The sequence below is a fragment of the Sinohyriopsis cumingii genome, chromosome 6 (genome assembly GCF_028554795.1).
Source record: "Sinohyriopsis cumingii isolate HCF-2022 chromosome 6, ASM2855479v2, whole genome shotgun sequence".
NCBI classification, from domain to species: domain Eukaryota; kingdom Metazoa; phylum Mollusca; class Bivalvia; order Unionida; family Unionidae; genus Sinohyriopsis; species Sinohyriopsis cumingii.
The window spans coordinates 94,149,400-94,170,769 of record NC_142966.1 but is presented as its reverse complement, the minus strand read 5'-3'; the positions used below and the strand labels follow the sequence as shown (position 1 = coordinate 94,170,769).

The following is a 21,370-nucleotide window of genomic DNA, read 5'->3' as shown; positions in this document are numbered from 1 at the left end:
TCTTAATGCCCACCTTCAGATGATAAACATTGCAACAGTGAAAAATTGTGTACATATTTTCACAGTACATTCTGTCATGGTCAGTGTGACACGTGACCATTAAGATGAATATATCGGCTAGGCTCGCCATATATTGGTAGCTTGCGAGGTTAACCTCTCGTTTGGGAGCAGGATTGGTTTTTAATTAGGACAAGTCAGCAGGATAGCGGTCCAACATGTTAACGGAGGGTCAAGTGAAGGAAATGACAAAGTAGAAGACAAGCCGTAGACAAAAATTTGGGAAATCTTGGGCCATCTGAAATTGGTGTCATAAAATGATAATTTCCAGAATAGCTAGTTAGAGAGAATTATTCTTACTCTGATGGGGGTTTTAAAACTTTGGTGGTTAGAGAAAGTTAATCCTGATTGGTTACGCTAAATGAAGAGATGTGTTTCCCAAACAAAATTTAAAAAAATATGATAGCCCAATGAGGCCCGGGGCAATTCAAATTTCAGATCAGGCCCCTGCTGTATTCTAAGTCAGTTACCCAATTTACTTACCAAATAAAAACAATCTAATTTGCCTGAGAAACTTTGATCACATGGATGAAATGTATTGATTTATTTTCAAGATATCTGAAGACTAGTATCTTATTAATATTTATCCCCATGTACTCTTATGAAGATATCTACTTATCATACGTCTATCAAACGCTCTTGAAACTTAGTGTACAATGGGGAACAGATTGTCTGGGTTAGTATCACTAGTGCTCACATGGCTTTCATATATGTACATGTGATTTTAAGATATCGCTGTGGGTATGGGTATGTATGTGCCAGAAACGAGTCACAACCAGTCTAGTGGGTACGGGAACTGTCCCATCAATTGTTGCATCCAGTGCAATAATGCGTGGCCGCATAATGGGATTTAAGACTAGTGTGTATACATGACTACTGTTAATTGCTTACTTTATCGTTGTAATCTGGAGAGCTTAGGTAGGATGTTTCTTGAGATAAGTAATAAAGGGATCAAATGTGGTCTTTTTGAATCTTGTCTTTAATTATAAAAATTGGCCAACCTTGGGTGTTGTTGAGACTGGCAAAAACGCTTGCATTGAATATTTTGATTTTAATAATGGTCTTGTTTAATTGCTACTGTGTTGTTCCAGGTATTTGAAGTTATGCAGAATGATTAATAATTCCACTGTCCTGTGCACATGCTTACTCTAGTGCAAGGCAATATTGGTTAAACAAATTAAGTGGCACCTAAGAACAACGTTAAAAGTGTAAACAGAAACTGTATAAATCAAGACGTGATCACGATGGTAATGAACATAAACACTGTTGATCTACCGAGTAAAAAGGACATGGTAACAGGAATCAGACAATGTCTGACCTTGGATCCTGGAGAAAAATAGTGCATACAATTTTCATGATCCAAATAATCACACAAGTCAGTTTAATAATTTTGTTTCTAATTTTGGACATATGAAAATTGGAGTTGTGCTTGTGGAGTTTGAGTCGGGGCTTGTGATACTTTGCAAGACACCAGCCCTGGGCCGGTGTCTAAAAAGAAAATTCTTGAGCTCTGTCAAGTTTTTAAGTAATCTCCTTGTGAAATTTAGCAATTCAATTTTTTCTATGGAAGGGCAAGCTGGCTCAGAGGTCAAGAACAAGAACTTTACCCATTAAACTGTCCAAGAAACAAGGGCTGGAAGAAGTTGAGAGATCTGGAGATTCAGCTGCATAGAAAAGCAAGTCTTGAAAAGACACAAAGGTACTGTCTCAATCACATACAATATATACAGTGCATTTTGCCAGATTCACAATCAGTGGGTTGCATATGTGAATCCTGCTCAGACAAGCCCAGGTCACCTGCCACTGTTCTGTCGGGGTGGGGGGCAATATATATTACTCCCATAGACCCTTTCATTGCATACCTGGGGTCAAGAAATGTTAGTTAATCCCATAGACCTTGCCATAATGTGTCTCTGGAGTCAATAAATGTTACTCACACAGACTCAGCACTAAATAGTCTTGCATGTGCTGATGTGACATATATTTCTAGACTCCTAAACAGGATTTGTATGAGATGACTTAGCAAGACCAAAATGTGCGCTTTAGTTAATAAATGGTTTGGTCGATCATTGTTGTAAAAAATACTTTTAAAACAAACTGTAAAAGAAAAATACAAATACTCCGATTCATATATTTTTACTCATAATGTTTTATCTTGTAATCCTGTGTGCAAAGACTATTTCCAAAACCAGTGTTTAGTGCAGTAAAGTGTAATGTCAAGAACATCTCTATAAAGACATACTTAAGTCTTTTGAATAATTTTAGGCTCACATGACATTGAAATCAAGTACACACAAGCCTCCCATTGCATCTAAGATGACCAGTTTTGTATCAACCTATTTCTTCATAAAGAAGCACTTACAATGCAGTGTATGACCTTAAAACCATCTAGCACACAATTTAAGCCAAATATATCATGAACATTTAGTCAATTACCACATCTTTGCCTAAATGTCTAGAAATGTAATAATAATAATAATAATAATAATGTGAACTCAGTACACCACTTAATCTTTAACATTTCTAGGCAACATTATAATATAACAATAAAATATAAAAACATATAAAAGATTACAAAAACAAACACCATAATGAAAATACACAACCAAAAAATGCAATAATTATGACAGTAAACATTAATATTATTATTATTATAAATGAAAAAATATGATTAAATAGTTCAAATTTTCCATGGAGAGCCAGTCTTTGTGCAGTAAACTGTATCTAGGAAAAACAGTAGCCATTATATCACACTATAAACAAAAGCACCCCCCTCTGAAGTTTACTGGTAATAATAAATGATGCAGCATCTGTATCTGGGTCTTAGCTCTAGAACTAAACATTTTCAAGAACTTCCAACTCTCCAAAGGAAAATGGTGCTGGGGGGGGGGGGGGAATGGTGCGGGGGGGGGGGGAGAGAGAGACAAGAAGTAATATTCTAAAATACACAAGGGACTTGGGGAAAAATTACAATTAGGGTTTGCAAATAATATGCATGATTTTTGCCTTTTTGGTTGATTTGTCTACACAGTTCTTTTAATGATCTGCATGGATCATGCAGCCTTGAACAGTGTAATGTTTGACTCCCATCAGTATACAAATGTAAGTTACCAATAGCCTGTACACTCCATTAAATGTCTGACCTATTCTGCTGGAGGAATTAAATCAATTATGTTGAGCAATCATGAACAAGTAAGTACAGTATCACCCTCTTTACCTGACACTAGTATATCATGTGGATGATTTCTGCACCTTTCAATGTAGTCAGCTTTATATCATTAATAACAGAAGGAAAGAGGATGAATATATATAATTTGGAAAATCAAACAAAGATCAAGCCTATAGATCTTAAAACTGTAACCCTGAGTTTTGACATTGAGTTTCCACTGCTGGCCAATCAAAAATGACATTTCAAATGTAAAAATCATTTGTAACTGGTTGAAACAAAGGCTCAAACTAAGTCCCGGAGGGCTAAGGGATGTAGATTGGACAAGATGCTGACTTCTGCATGTGGTATGTGTAGTAACAGGTGATTATAGGAGGCAGGAACCATAGTGCCAAGTAAGAATGATTACTGAAATGGCACAGATCTGAAACCTTCCATGTGATAAGCCACTGCATTGTGTCACTGGGTAAGGTACTGACAAGCCACTGCATTGTGCCACTGGGTAGGGTATTGACAAGCCACTGCAATGTGTCATTGGGTAAGGTACTTTATTCCTCTGCACTAAGATAACCTACTTGTGTTGCTGTGCTGTAGCAACAAACGTCAAACACCCCAATCTCAAGAGCTTTATGTTGCCAATACAAAAGTTTTGACTGAAATAAAGTGAAATAACAATTATCTAAAATCCAATTATACATAATTTCAACTCAAAGAATTAAATGTACTATGTGGTTAAAAAAGATTCTTATTGATAATACATCTGGACAAATATTTTTCCAGACTAAATTCAAACTGGCACAGCCCATGGGCAACCAGAATGCCAGGTCCAGGCAACTACATACTGAACTGGTAGCCCTGTAGGCCTCTACATGCCATCATGACTTGTTCCACATTTTTAAGGAACACTTGTGAAATAGAAAAAGTAGTCCTCAATATTTAATGTTTCATACTGAAGACTTACATTAATCACCCACAGTGCTGACTGAGATTAATAACACTTGCATCTAAATTCAGACAATGTTGTCAGCTGAATTTATTGCTTTAAACCATTTAGTTCTCCCAAGGTGGAAAACTAATTGATTATTTTAAATCATGTACTACGGAATACAGTGGGTACCAGTTTTCCGTGATTTTGTGGTTGATCCAAACCACAAAATAAAAGACCCAACAAAAAAAGGAAAAGGTGATGCAGAATGTGGTCCCAACACCTTAGTATTAAACACATTAACAACCAGCTACAAGTTAACATGGCAGAAGGTAGTAGCCTACTGCCGAGCTCTGTAGCATCATGGTCATGCATGATACACTAAAGTGGGTGGTGTTACAGAAAGGTAGACAGATGTAGCTCTACAATGATACCAAATAATCTGGAATATCTAATTGCACTACAAAATACAGATTTAAAAAAAACTCTTTACCAGACTTTTTCTACCCAAAATTAGAATGTGGTCAGAATCCGATTTTGTGTCAGGATTTTAGACATTTTGGTCTCAGATCTAAGGCAAACCGTTATGAACTGCAAACAGATGAGCCTTTGCAAAAAAGTAGGATAAGATGGGCATTTGGAATAAAGAGTGGTCTCCATACAAAAATAATGGCTCTGTTTCACAAAAAGAAAGAAAAAGAACTCCAACTTTTACCCTTCTGCTCATGCGCGAGCCAAAGAGCAAATGGAAAACAATATTTCTAACACAACTAGGCAGTATGTTATTGAAAGATCACCTGGGATTTGGTGTTTTCAGATCTATTCAGAAATAGCATTCAAAATGTGTTTCCTACTCGATTTTCAGGCAAAAATGACAAAAACCTCCAAGGGTTAATGTGTTAACAAATTTTAACTTTTTAATCATTCAACATCATTACTGTAATAAAGATTATTTTACATATGCCTGTCCTATTAAACAGATTTTAAAACTGGAAATATAAAGCAGTTTATACAGTTTTTAATGTACATGTATAAATACAATATCTGGTAACTGACTTTTCCACATATTGCCTTAAATTAATGTGCTATGTGATGAGTATGGATAGAGAGAAAATAGTCCAAACTATTGAAGTACAAGTATTACTTAAAATGAAAGTGATAACATGATGATGGAAAATTATATTTAATGCATTTAAAACTGCTCTTGAAAGTAGAATTATGAGAAATTGCACTTCATTCTCTACCAGTCACGATCCATTTGAATGAATAATCTATGAACAAAATAACTATATATATGCAAGCTGTGATATAAGCAATGCCACAAATTTAATTAACCATGAAGATGTCCTTAGTGATGCAAACCATGAAAATAAATTAAACCACAGTAATTTTATTTTTTTTTCAGCACATTTGCTTTGCAAAATCAAACCAAACAATTGGCACACTGATTTAACAGGTAGCCATGTTTGTTACCCAAGTAAAACCTTGAAATTTGTATTAAATTCAGACTTCATTTCAGTACAAGAATACAAGACAGGAAATGTATTTAACAAATTATTTTAAGACCATTTGTCTGTTTTTCATTTTAAAAAATGCTTGCTTTATACAAGCCATTTTACCAATGCTGCATATTCAAAATGGGATTAGAATTATAATATACCCCACAAACATCGAAGGGTGTTGAACATTTATTTGGACAAATCTGATTCTAGGCCCACTTCAAAGAGGCAACAGAGGAACTGCATTATTTACAGGAGTACAGCATTGGACATGTAATCCAAGAGGCACAGGTTCAATATCAATATAGCTAGGTCAGACAGGTTTCAACTGCCTTTGCATGTCCTTGAGAAAGGCACTTAGCTCCCATTTGCATAATATCAACAATAAAGTGCTAGAATGCCATTGTTAAAAAAGACAACTGGACTCCTGTGACCAGTTACAACACAAAAACAAACATTTGGTATCTTGTGAGGGACAGATCTCATGTCCTGACCACAAAGGCATGCGACGATCATATTTGCGCATCAATGTCAAACATCCTGATGACCAGGAACAAAGTCAATTCTTGTGATCATTCACATCCTCAAGGCCAGTCATATTGATCATAACTCAAATGTGTATTTATCACTGCCATTTGCATTGCTTTAGCTATTTACAAAACATGGACTGAATGTTACAACTGATCAAACTATATTTTTTGTCTAACTGGACAATCCAATGACAGAAATAGCTGAAATGGTCCAAACAGATTTTGAGGGACACTAAACTTAAACGAACTGAGAGATTCTGCTACATAGAAGCGAGCAAGTCGAAGAAACAGCTTACACAAACATGCCATATTGTGGCAAAGAGAGGACAAAAAAAATAACAGGTTATGACTCAAAAAGAGACTGTAGAGAGAGAGAAAAGGAAAAGGAATACATCAACTCTGTTATTCCATCCATCAGTTTCTTATTTTATTATCTATTCAATCTAGACAATAACACAGCGGTCAATTATCATCTACATAATGATAACCATATTAATCTCCATTACTCTGAAATACTACAATGAGGGACTGTAGCTCATTTACACTGAAATCCAAAGCCTACTTTTCACCCTCAAAGACAGCTTAAAGAATTCACGAATTGTCACCTGAAAACACTTTTCTTAAAAACAGCATTACAATCATCTTTGACCACTGACATTATCAAAAAAATATTGGCAAACATTCGTGAACTTGTTTGGTAACTTGTCAACAATATGCACACCAAGTAATCACTTGTCATAAATATGCACAGTAAGTAATCACTTGTCAAACTGGATGAGGACACCTGACTAAATCAGTCCCAAACTGTCACGTCTAAGCAGCCAGTGATAAATGGAGGAGACAGGGCACATCAGTCAAGGGCTGATAATATTCAATGGCTAACAAAATCCTACTGATATGTACCTTAAAAGCACATGTTCATTTCATTAACCATATTTTCAATTTTTGACTTTTTATAGTATAATGTGTAAACCATTGATCCTCCTAAAACGGAATTTAATCTTTCATGTCATTCTCAAAATGACAACTGTACTAAAGGCACATTTGAAAACTAATAAAGTTCTAGATAACAAAAAGATTCAGTCACAAAAACAAATTCCTTTATTTATTCACTGATGCAACTAAAACCATGGTACTAATTTTCACAGCAATAATTTCTTTTGATTTTCATTTACAAAATACTTCTGGCTGTCCCCTTATTGATTTTCACTCATCCAAGCTAAGAAATTCTCAGTACGAGTTGAAAATGTTGAGGACAAGTGAAATTTTAAGCTGCTTGAACATAATTTCACATGTATATATTACAAAACAAGATGGAATTTTAACATGTGCAACATCTCAAAAAGCCAACCTAATAAATTTTTCAAAATGTTGGGCTCAGATTAATGTCAAAGAGATCCTTTGAAAATATTAGCAAAATATTTTAAATAGTTGAGATTTGTCATCAAATAAATAACGATCTACATTTAATATAGACCAATTTTGTTTCCACCATTTTCACATAATATTCTGAATGCATGTAAAGTGGTGGCACTTATGATCTATATTTATCAAAATAACCTTGTTTTTATTTCTTGTGAATGACAGCCATTCTTTTATAATAACATTAACATCAGGCACAAAAAATAATGTTTCTTATTGCTCTAGTTTTAAAATTAGGGTAAGTAGATAGGGTTTTTGATGCAATAATGATCAATTTCAAGAATTTTTAAAAAAAACTTTTTCCCTAAGGAAAAAAATATGAGTCCACAACAAAAAAACCAGGACGGTCAGCCACCAGAAAACACATAATTTTTTGGGCCTTGGCAATTTGAGGAAATAGCCGACAGCACAACAGGGCTGAAAACTATTTTTGGCCTGAGTGCAAGAAATATGTTGTCAAAATCAAAGAATGCATTCTTCTGACTACTTCTTAATTAAACTCTCCTATGGCCAGAATTCTAAATTCTTTTTACAGTAATTTAGTGCTACAGAGCTAATTCAATGGCTCAAATATGTTGCTCATTTTTTTTAAAACACCTCCTCTTCTGATCTACAACCCTGCAGACATAATCCATAATAAATTATATAACTTATCATGGAGCTGCAGCATATGCATGTGAACTGTTCAACGAAAAAAAAATGTCACTTCAATGCCAATTTTGTACATTTTATTTTTAACCGGTAATAGGGATCTCAAGGGAAGTGCCCACCACCTATCCCTGGTTTTGATGACGACAACAACCACCTCAGCCATCGTTACTGCACTGAAAAGCTGGCCTGGTTATAAAGGGGCTAGTCTATCTTCGTTGAGTTAGATGAAAACTTAAAATATATCTGGTGAAGCCACTTACCGAAACAGAAGATGGAACATAGGACTACACAGGTGCAAAGTGAGTGCATTACCACTCCACTATCCAAGCCCATCAGTTTTAAAGCTAATCAAATCATAATAAAACAACTAAGCTGGATCAAGTCAAATTTATAATCCACACACAAACAGGTAACACAAGAATTACACCGGCTTTACTATCAAGTTCAGGCGATGCACAAGTGGAGAAAAATGACTTTAAATCAGATGTCATACCATTAATTTGTATAATGCATAACAAATAGTAAGATGCTAAAGATCTTCAAAGTAATTGTCTTAGCCTCAGGGACAGATTTAATCTCAAACATTGCTTTTAAGTGCCTATCAATGACATACTCAGAACTTTTGGTGTCATACTTTAACAATTCAAATGACACAGCAAAAGCATGTACCCCATTTTAGTGACAATCATCACAGAAAAAGGAAGCTCCTGTTATACCCTCTTTACTCACCAACTGCAAAACATAAACCCAGAGCTAGGGCTGTGTTGTTTGTTTTACAGATTAGTTCAGGCAAACTGCACAGACCCATGTATGTCAGTGCATTATGCAGTGAAAGATCTGGGTCTATGCAATTTGCAGCTGAATCCAACTTATAATCAAGCATTTATCATAAAAACAGGAAACCAAATATTACTTCTTCCTAAACTTTTCTCAAAAACAATATTTCAAGACAAACATGAACTTACATAATATCTATTATCAACATAGATGACAATACCAGCCAACCCGACAAAACTTAAGATATAGTGGAAAACCAACCAAAGAAACAAATAAAACTTGTCATGTAATAATTCACCATCAGCATGGGATCATGAGTTGCACACAATTTTATGTCCCGTGTCACCCAGAACATGATTCCCTGATAAAGAAAATGAATAAATATATTAGTATTTTTTGTACATATCCATTCATGTCTATGCCGGCAATAGAAATGGTCAAAGTCACTAATGGCTATAAAAACTCTACACTGGCAGTTAATATCCATTCTCAAGCAACGTATTGGGTAATTAAAACATTCAAGGCTTTTGGTACAATGTCAAGTCTTCAGTAACATTTTTAAGCTGATGACACAAAAATTTAATTTATTTCAAGGCTGAATTAATGTAAAAGGAACTAACTTTATGCAAGCAAAAAAAGTCAAATTTCATTACATTAATGAAAATTTGAAAAGAAAAGTAATTCACATAATAATACAAATTCTTATAACAAATGCTGGTGAATAATCAGTGAATACTAAAGTTTTAAATAAAGCAGGATCTGGAATGGAAAATTTCATACTCATAGTTCAATTCATTTCCCGGGAACCAAAATTCAAAATGTTTTCATGAGTCACCCGAGTACTTGATAATAATAACAATTATAATAATAATAAAAACTTTATTTAGAGAAGGTAACTCAATTAGTTATAGAACTAATCTACCTTAAGGCCTTCTGTCTGTATATTTATTACAAAATGTAGTGTTCAATGAAAAGATAATAGTACTGTACTGACTACATAGTTAAAGTTGCAAAGCTTCCAAAGCAAATAAGATTATTTCATATTTGTAAGCAATACAAATGCATTGAGTACTATCTCCTCTGTAGTACTTTGTATAAAAAAATGTGTCACTCAAATTTGGAGAATAGAGGACACAGTCTCCTGCCACTTGGATCCTAGATACATAATTTTCCTTTCTCATTTTTCTGTATAATTGTGAATTACAAACTGTCCTCATACATACAGACAAGATACTCTAAAGTGTCAAGTATGGTACACCATACCTAACATTACCGAATGCTGTAGTTTAATTTTTCTGTTTGTTTGGGTCTTTTTAACTGGAAACACAAGGTGCAATGGAGAATATGAATTCAATAGAACTGGCCCTTAGGTTGGCCAAACATTCCATGAGGCTCTGTAAAAGACAGCACACTGCCCGAGGTCACCATGCAGGCCATTATGTTTTGAACCTGTCCACTGCATTGTGAACAGTAATCAATAGTGGACAATGCCCAGAATTTATAGACCACAGCCAGTCAGTACCTACTGGACAGCTATAATCAATCTTGGTCCATCAATGAATGCTGATTACCACAAACAAGCCTTCTTCAAAAAGATAACTTTGTAGGATTTTCAAAATTGAAGTCCACATGGCCTACCACTGTATAACATGCATAGAAATAGAAGCCAATTGCCCTTCACATGAGGCCTCTGGCCAGGTCTAGTATTGAGTCCACAGCTCTTAGATAAAAGTCCAATGCTCCACCAACTGAGTAACTGTGGCCCCCACCCCCAAGGTCCACTTGTTTTATAAACAAAATATATAATTGCCTTCCTTTAGTATATGGCACACATATGCTTATCTAACTCTCAGAGTAATTTTACATCAATATACTGACAAAGACTTTCAGATTAATAAATGCAACTCCTCCTGTGACCTTTGACCAAGATATATCCAGCAAAAAGAATTTTCTTAATAAAGGAAACTTGACAAACACAACATCCACCAACAGACGATTCATTACAAAACAAAGCATGCCACATGGTCCTTGGTGCTACTCTGCTCACATGTATACAGTATATGGGCAGAAAAATGACACAAAAGGACCATATCAACAGATAAGAACTACAAGATACCTGAAACTGCATTCACAGAGAACAAGCTACTTGGGGTCATGAATAGACATGCCCTCCACTCTTAATTTCACACACTAGTTACGTCTGTTCAACAAAATATAGCATAAATAATTCTAAAAGCATCTATAAAAACAAGAATGCAACAAATGTATATAAAATATAACGAAAACAAGCAAGCAGGTCTCCATACAAAACATAAGTAGTGTTAAAAGTACCACTGACAGATAATCAACGTTTACAAAAAACAATCAGGCAAGAATCAGGTTGTACAGGTAAATATATTTTATGTGCTTCTGAATAAACATCATTTCAGAAAGGAACATGTATGCATAAGTACTTTTTAAAAACTTATAAGTTATTCCACTTGCTACTTTAAGCAACAAGTTTTAAATATATATAAAAAACTAATTCAGAATGAGTCCCAAGGCTCATAATATAAACTGTCACATATGTGATGTGTTCACCCCCTCCCTACAAATGCACATACAAGGCTGCATCAAAATGTCCAATAGTATTGACATACTCTCCTATTTGTTTTTACCCCTGCTGATTTTAAAACTGAAAAGCATCAAGGATAAAAAAAAAACAATGCACAAAAACTTAGTAATTTCATTCACTGATTCATAATTTTTAACTATATTTCTGGCTACCACGGTCCCTTACACTTCTGAATTATTGGCATTTGAACACAAACAGAAGCTCACAATTAAAAGAAAAAATATTCTGCTCACTGCACTTTTTTTTCCTTTCTAGAATAGTCTATTTCAGTAAAACTGTCATCTGCATCCAATATTTACAATGTCCAGTTTTAATATTTCTAAACAAATTGAACAAACAAATAGGAGGAACTCTTTCATACATATGCTCAAAAGAGATGTGAATCCAAAATTTACTGAATTATTGAGATTTTCAAAGACTCATAACTACAGCACATATGTTGCTTAAAAACATTCAATGGACCAAGCAAGTATGGCTACCATGTTGTTAAAGAAACTCCCTTCTGATTGGTAAACAGCATCTGGGGCCCGCTGGTAACATTCAGGTTAGAACCAATACATAAATAAATGAAATATTTAGGTTCTGTGCATTTTTTTAAATCATTCATGCCTTCCACATTTCAAAATCAGAAGGAGGGTACAAACAAACGGGATGGTGTCAGAATACAACAGTACTTTAAATTTCTGCACATCTATTCCTTGTTCCATTCCTGGTGAGCCCTGGGTATGGGGTCCAAAAATAATACCTGCCTGCAAATGGTTACTTCATGGATAACTTAATTACCAAGTTTGGTAAATTTCCATCTAGAACTATACATGTATTTACATAGAAACTACAGACTGAAGGTATCTCCATACTAATGTATGGAGATTTACAATAGTATGCATTTACTAATGTATGGAGAGCATTGTAAACTCCTTGCTTTTCAATAAGCACATTAATTTCATGGTAAAGGTCAGAGCATGAATCACTGAAATCGGTGACTGCCTGACTTGCTTTCATAAAGATCTTCCTCCGATAAACTAGTTTGTTGTTTGACACTGCGGGTACATATATACAGGACAAAATTACCCATCCATTGAGAAATCTGAGCTTGCCCCAAACATAATATTCCAACATGAGTAAAGCTATAAGATAAAAATATAGTTTATTTTAAGGAAATTTCCTTTCTGCCCATATAAGATAACAAACTACATCAAAATGAATATAAGACAGACTGTTTGTCATGTTTTGTTCATACTCAGAACTATGGATATGTGAACACTTATTCCATCAACTGAATTAACATCTAGTCAACTTGAAAACATCAACATACAACAAAATATTTGACATGCCAACTTTTGAAATTGGGAATATGTATGTATGTATGTATGTATCTATATATGCCCACCACCATACCCTAAGCATGCATCCCCACAAAGGATGGAACTTAGTTGTGGACATTAATATTTGCACAGTAGCTCAAATTATTTACAATAACAGTCATGCAAGCAATGTGAGCCCCTGTGTGGTATTCGTGCATAGCATACACACTCTCACGTTAGAGTAAAACGCTTCAACTTCATAGCAGCTAAGTTAAACCATCACAAGGTTTTACAGTAGTTACAAAATAGTCAGAAATCTGCTTGTAGTATTGACAGCGTTCAAATGTTTCAAAGTTATAACCTTTTTAATTTATTTTCTGCGGCCAACTAATGTGCTAAAAAAAATCGGCAGATGGACACTGCTTTAAAGCAACATGCAATCTGGTAATTATGAATAAGCAAAACAATCTGGTTCTGAATTTCACAAGAAATACAGAAATTATATTATTATTATCATTATCATTATCATTATATGAGAATTTAATACGACAAATGAAAAACACCGTCTGATAATTATACTGGATATGTTTTAGGATATACAGCATAACCCACCCACCCCTCCACCACATTAGTTTTGAGGGTGAGGGGTACCATAATGCGTTTAAATCAATATTTATAAACTCAACATTACTTACTGGGCAATGACTTCAGAAGCTTTAATGAATCATTTCGGAGGGTTGTTGGTCACCCGTTATGTCAAACCCAATAATAAACAGTAGACACAACAAAGCGGAGACATGTGACAAGGGAACACAACCGCACGGCGGTAGTGATGCGATACTTTGTCAACGTTTGATATATTTTTGCATATTAATGTGTACATCAACGTTCGACATAATAAAATACTGAAAATTTCAATTGTATTACTGTACTCACCATTAAATCAAAAGTAAGTGAATTATTTATGTCCTAAAGTGTAAACTAACACAAAATCCATGGAAATGCATGATCTCTTTACTCCATCAACGTTTCCTCTCAATGAACACACTGGGAATGACTGGGACCCGCTAAAGTATAGGCATACGCGATATAGTTCGTACTTATTTTTCAAGTAATGTTATGGGATTAACGTATTTCGTTATTAAATGCTCCATAGAAAATCTATTCTAATCATTTTAATAGCAAAAAGTAGATCTTCATAATTACAGATATATTCAGAAAATTCCTGCCAATGATTGCTAACTATCTCTATCTATTGCTAACTATCCCAGCGGAAGAATATCCCTAAACCCCGCCCACAGTGTAAAGCATTCGGAATTGACCTTAACTTGAGCTCAGGTGTGTAAATACAACTGTATTGTACCTGTCTCGCTACCGTAAAGATTCTAACGGAATAATATATGATACATTCAAGTTCGTCTAGTCAACTCTATCGAGGGCACAATTTATTGATCGACAAACACTGTTAATGCTACATGAAATTGCAGTTTACCACTTCAATCAATGAATGGACAATCACCGCCTCCTGTCATTACTTGCACGTGTATATAAATAGCATGAATTGGAAAAGGTTCGAACTAAATAGTATTTATACTTGCAGTAGCAGTTTTTTAATACATGCGATGTACAAGTTCTGCCTTAGACGACATTTTGCTTATACGTAGAACCGTAGCAAAAGAATTGTAATGGATGCGGCGGTATCGTGAGAGATTACGTTTATTTTCAGCTCACGTCCGTTGCCGCCGGTCTGGCGAAATATGACGGTGGTGGGGAGAAATGGTTTATAATGTATAAATGTGTTGTTGGGGGGTTTTTGTGCATAGGCTATGTAGCTCTTGTTCACACTATGACAGCTTTTAAATACTAGAATAAACATGAATGAACTTAGCTATGTTTCAGTCAGATGACATATTTAACAAAGTTTACTGTCGAGCACATGTTAGTGGAAGGCGAGAAGTGTTGAGGTTTAACGCCTTTTCTCAGCGCAATATACGCTATACGTGGCGTCCGGTATAACTGGCAGAGGAAGAATCCGGTTATGAACCATCGACCCACATAAAGCTACTTGCAGTTTTCTCACATACCCGCAATGTCCGAACCTACGCGGACAGTTGTAAGATGACGATGATCGGTAACAGCGAACGCTTTCTAAAGACGACTCGACAACCGAAAGGAGAGACGTAACAGTCACTTCTCTAGCGGCGACGCCATCATCGTTTTTAACATCTGGTACTCGCTTGGCTCTCGTTTTTCATTTGCTTATATTTCCTAAATGACTCAAAGATCTTTCTTCACACTTGGGATGAATCGTGATAAAGTTAAGACAATTTATTCTGCGACAAGCTTGCTTAACCTTTTGACCTTGGAGTCAAGGTTTACGCGCTTTATAGCAATTGTCTCGTGATCGTGAGCTTATAATGCTTGTATTCACACAAAATACAAATTTCAACTGAAATAAATCTTTTCCAATCAAACTTTCGCTCCTGGGTTAAAAAAAAAAAAAAAAAAAAATGTATTTGCTGCATAAAATACGTTACCTTTCATCCCTACCACCATGTATCTATCACACATACACAAACGCGCGCGTCCCTTTGTCATTGGATATATATATGCTTCCAATTTATTGCGCATGAGTTTTGCCAATTTTCGTGAAATATCTATCAGTTAATTGTGAACCAAAAAACAAGATCTAGATTAGGAGGGGGTTGCTGCAATTTTGACACATTACTGGATATATCCTTCCAAAGAAATTTAAGGTAGATGCCTCTTTCAAGAGCCCACCGATCATCTCAACCAAGCTGGCCTGGACAGGCATCGAACCCGCGACCCTTGGATTACGAACCCGATGCCGAACCAACTGGGCTACCACGGCTTCCCTCTGCTTTAAACAAGTTTTGAAAAGCTGCCCAAGTTTTGACAAAACGGTAAATATTAGCTTTGCCATGGTGTTTGAATAGATATGTCCCCATTCGCTTACCTTGTGAAACTAACGATTTTAACTGTTTTGTTGGGGGGGGGGGGGTAAACTATTAACAAGGAAAGAAATTTTAATCCTCGATACATAATTATGTTTTCCCGGATAGATTTAACCCACAAATGAAAATAACACGAAAGTTTTAAACTTAAATAAAATTCTAGTCAAGGAACAACACAATAATGGGCTGAGCATTCTACTGACTTTCCGTTCAGAAATTACTTCCACATAATTGCCAGAGGGAACAGTGGTTCCGGGTAGACACTTGAAATAAAAAGTCCGTCAACTCGCTCCACCCCATCACCCTTCAGCTATCTTTTTTAAAGACACTATGAGGGTTTGGTGCTAGCAACTACGACAATGGCGATGAAAATTATGTAACCTACATACCAGTATGACATAAAATGTGCGCACAAGATAGAAAGCGAGTATGTATGTATGTATGTATGTATGTATGCTTCATTTTTCGGCATCTCAGCACACAAGTGGTTAAGTACTGCCCAGAAAGGGTTAAGTACAAAAGGTGTAAACGAGAGAGAGAGAGAGAGAGAGAGAGAGAGATGGACATATCCAGGGTTGAACGATTGGTATTTCCCGATGGCTGTTAGATATGAGGTTATTTGATTGCCATGTCTCGACTCTGATTACATAATATATTCGATATTACCTGCTTACATGTAGTATGCTTGATTAGGGTGTAGGTAGCAATAAACTGTATATGTTAAAATACCATAACTTGGTAGCCAGAAGGTAATCATGAGCAATTTTAATTAACTAGAAATTAGAAATTGAATGTCAACTTTCAGTAGGAATTCCATTATGTTAGTCCACTTAAGGCCATAGACTGGTTAAAAAAATATATATATATATAAAAATGCTATTCCATAATGTTGTGTCCCATGCAGCCAGAGGGTAATAAGAAGATAATATATAATATTTTTAGGTCCCATACAGTGAGAGGTTAATAATAACAATACAATTTCATAGCTTTGGGTTCCTTAAAGCCGTAGAGTAATAATAACAATATTTCATAATTTTGGGTCTCATACAGTCAGAGGGGAATAAAAACAATAATATTTCATTACTTTTGTTCCCATATAGCCAGAGACTAATAAGACCATTAATTTTCCATAATGTTGGGTCCCACAAAAAAAATATTTCAAAACTTTGGTTCCCATACAGTCAGAGGTTAATAAGAACAAAAGTATTTCATAATTTTGGGCCCGACACAACCAGAGGGTAATAAGAATAATAGTATTTTGTAATGGTACAACATTTTGGTGATAACCTCGCAGGACATTCTGTTGTGGTCAACGTGACATGTAACCAGTGAAATTGACATATGAGCTAGGCCCGCAGTAACTTGGCAGCTTTTGATGGCTAACCTCTCTTGTTTGGAGGCATACGTGAATTTTAATTAGAGTGCCTTCGATAACAGTCAGACAGATATGCTAACGTAAGGTCATGGAGCGGGAATGAAAACACTAAGACAAAACAGGGCAAAAATTTGGGGAAATCTTGGGACATTTGAAACATGTGTTATCAAATGATATTTCCCAGAATAGTTAATAATATCTGCGATCTAGTGAGAATTATTCAGACTTCGATAAGAGTGTTAAACTTCTGGCGGTTGGAGAAAGTTAATTGTGGTTGGCTAAGCTAAATAAAAGGAGGGGGAGACGAAATTTCATGGTTTAAGTATCATATAACCAAGCTTTAGGTATTCCACCACAGACCAACCTTTTCTACCGAAGGAAAAACTTCTTGAGTCGAGGGGAGTAAAATGCGGTCTCCCGTAATTAACTGTCCAAGGGACGGGGAGTGGAGCTGGACATTTGAGAAACCCGGAACTAGAGAAGAGACAGAGGGAATTCTCTGATAATAAGCGAGCGAGGACTCGGGAAGCACAAAGATATGGTCTCAATTACATTTAATATGTATTGATGTTGAATTTATTAGTTTTAAATCCATACTCTAATATTTCTTAGGTTCAGAAAATAATCGTACATTCAGCTGATTGAATGTTATAGAAATCATGTAGTGTAGGAATTTCATGCATTATTTTTATACGTATTGTGAGAAATTGATTAATATGTCTTGAATGGGGTAGGAACCTTGTATCATAAAGATTAAATGCGTTTCTTCTGATTCGAATATTGAGAAGTAAATTATTTGTCTTAAATGATTTGTATCATGTATACTAATATATAAAAAAAATTATTTCAGGAAACTTATGTCATTGAATCGCTAATTAGTGAAGTTACGGTGTTAGGTTAAGAAGTGAAGTCCATTAATTTGTTTGTGTTGTTAAGTTATGAATTCTTTTCAACCGAGAATCGATGGTGTTAGCATTATATACATGTGTCGACTGGGAAAGCTATTAGTTTATATTCCACTGCGGGGTGTAATGGTTTATCAAAGAGGTCTAATAATGCGAGGAGCAGCTACAAAATACATATTAATAGGTTGTTTGTGTATCAGATTAGGTTGCGAACTGACTATTACTTCGCTTTGTTGAATAACAATAAGACAATATCTGATGTGAATTTTAATTAGAGTCCCTTCGATAACAGTCAGACAGACATGCTAACGTAAGGTCATGTAGCGGGAATGGCAAAACTAAAAAACAAAAACAGGGCAAAAATTTGGGGAAATCTTGGGACATTTGAAACAGGTTTGGTATTATATTTTTTAAAGGAAAAACATTGTTCCATATCTGTATTGCACAATGGAAAATAGCGCATCAACAACTAGGACGGTTCATGACCCGAAGAGGCTAGAGTAAGAGATAGAAAGAAGGAAAGGAGATGAGGCAACGCTGACCTAACACCAAGAGTGATTTGAAAAAGACCGGAAGCAATCAGGCGATAAGCTAAATGAGAGTGTAGGTGTTCCTAGACGAAATTCAAGGTTTAAGTAATCCCATCCGCGAAATTAGTGTACGTTTCTGTGAGAATTCGTGGTTTAGCTCCGAGGAAAATGAATGTCATTTTTCTCGTTCTTAATTGTCCAAGCGCCAGGGGGTCTAGACATTTGAGGGACCCGGAACCAGAATAGAGATAGGAAATTCTCTGATTATAAGCGAGTGAAGGCTTGGGACGCAAAAAGGTATGATCTCAATCACATACAATTTGCATTTATGAAAGTTTGTAATTATTTATTGAGTTTATTCGTTTTAAATTCATGCTTCAATTTTCCTTAGGTTCAGAAAATAACAGTACATTCATCTGTCTTGAAAGTGATTGCAATCATGTAGTGTAAGAATTTTACGCATTACTTTGATACGCACTGTGAGAGTTAATTGATCTGTCTTGAATGTGATAGAAGTCGTGTATCCTAAAGATTTTATAAATTTCGTCTGATACGAATTGTGAGAAGTAAGTTATTTGTCTGAAATGATTTGTATCATGCATGCTGAGAATTGGTATTTATATGCCTGGAAATAGATGTTAATGAATAATGAATCACTAATTAGCGAAGTAACATAGTTAGCACAAGAAGTGAAGTCCATTAGTTCGTTTGTGTAATTAAGTCTGATTTGGAACTGACCATATTATCTTAGTTGTATTGAATTGCGATAAGACGGTAGCTGATGTAAAAGGACTGGTAATATTATTTGAATGAAGTAGGGAAAACTTGACACGTATTTAGGCTGAGTATTATATTTTATTTGAAGGAAAGAAGACTAAATATTTGTACGACACAGAGGGAAGAGCACAGTTTACAAATAAGACGGTTGTTGACCAGAAGAGGCTAGAGGAAAAGTAAAAGAAGGAACAGAAATATGGCAACGCTGACCTATCACCGACAGTTATTTGGAAAATACAAGAAGCAACCAGGTGATGCTGACGTGCCGGCAATATGAGTTCGATCAGTCACTCCAGTATATGATAAAAAAAAATTCTATCGGTATTACAGAACAGCTACAATTGAATTTCACATAAAATTTTGTAATTCTATTTCTAAGAAAAAGTGAATCATTCAAATGTCATGTTCAATTTCATTTTGTTTGTGAAATTTGTTAAATTGTTATATTTTACATGCGGGAGCTCGTGTTTTTTTTCTTCTTCTTCTTCCTTCTATTCTATGTCTCTGCTCATATCTATATTATTCCGTCCATTAATTTAATTTTTATTCTATTGTTTACCAGATCTGGGCATTAAAACCGTGGTCGATCATCTCCTAGATAACGATAACCAAGGCACTATAATGAGTGGGGATCAAACATCTCACCTCTCGACAATACGTAACATATCAAATCAAAATGCCACGTTCAAACATTCTTAAAGACCCCCACCCCATCCGCCCCTTTATAGTGAACAACAAGTTTCCTGACAACGCCGCTGTTTGCATTTGTGTCTGTTCCATGCAGAGATGGCGACATTTTCGACACATTCATTTCGCTTTTTAACTTTCAAACCTCGACCGGATCTTGTTGTGTAACCTTCAATTGAATTAGACATTAGTATGTGACTAGCTGCTTACTCTGTCTACTCGTATTTACCTGAGTAATTACGACCAAACGATGTCAATTTAATCGAAGTGGACTGCATGCCATGACAGTACTACATGTGGTATGATATTATTGAAACATCTGTATACCTCTCATTACTGATGTCACTTTGAAGTGTTTTGACTAATACTGGCTGTTGGCATACTGCTAGAAACTATTGCCTTAATTTAAATTCTGTACTGTCTAGGACTTGAGCAAAAGTATTGGAAAAGATTGGTTTACTTATGCCACGGAAACATTCGAAACCAACATAATTTCTGTTCCTTTCTTCACATGGGGAATGCAGTATGCCTTATGTAAAACTATTTATCTATCAAATGAGATGTGCTACAAGAATTACAGCGTTCTCCACTGAGCTGTATATAGTCTGATTGTTTTCTCCTGACGTGTCGTACAATGAAAATAGAAATAAAACCACGACAACTGTAAAATCTGTCACGCTTATGGGAGTTGAAGTGCAAGTACGGATTATGGAATAATATGAGTATTTATGTGAGCAGTGGATAACAAGGGTTACACGCTAACAAAGAAAATGTAGAGAACATTGAAATAAATGTCTATATCCACACTGATAAACACAACATCGAGGTAGATGACATTATATTACCAGAAAATAAGAACTTTCGATTAGACGGTAATATTCTGATATTATAATTACAAGTTTGAAGAACAGCCTCGTTAACGTAATCTACGTCAGTCTGATGTACTGCATTATTAAGATAAATATTTCATAGCACCCAATCGCCCGTGAAAATGAGTTATATTCAAACGTTAAGTAGCTAGCTTTATCAATACACAATCCAGAATATATTCAAACTTTTGCAAGTTCGAACTTTTACTTCACTCCCATACATGTGAGTACGAAGAATGAACATAAATGGATGCATACAGAAAACAAGGTGCTTCCCTGAGTTTTGCAGGGAAATGACTTCTGATAA

At 35.4% G+C, this 21,370-nt stretch overlaps 1 protein-coding gene across 3 annotated transcripts in view; it reads right to left on the bottom strand.

Moving 5' to 3' along the window:
- LOC149797466 (protocadherin Fat 1-like) overlaps nt 1-13,983 on the bottom strand; it is a 299,704-nt gene extending 285,721 nt beyond the window's left edge. For all 3 annotated transcript variants that reach the window (XM_089962274.1, XM_089962276.1, XM_089962275.1), the window contains exon 1: nt 13,882-13,983. The gene's annotated coding sequence lies outside the window, so the exon portion shown is untranslated. The remainder of the gene's footprint in view (nt 1-13,881) is intronic.
- Between the last annotated feature and the right edge of the window lie 7,387 nt (nt 13,984-21,370).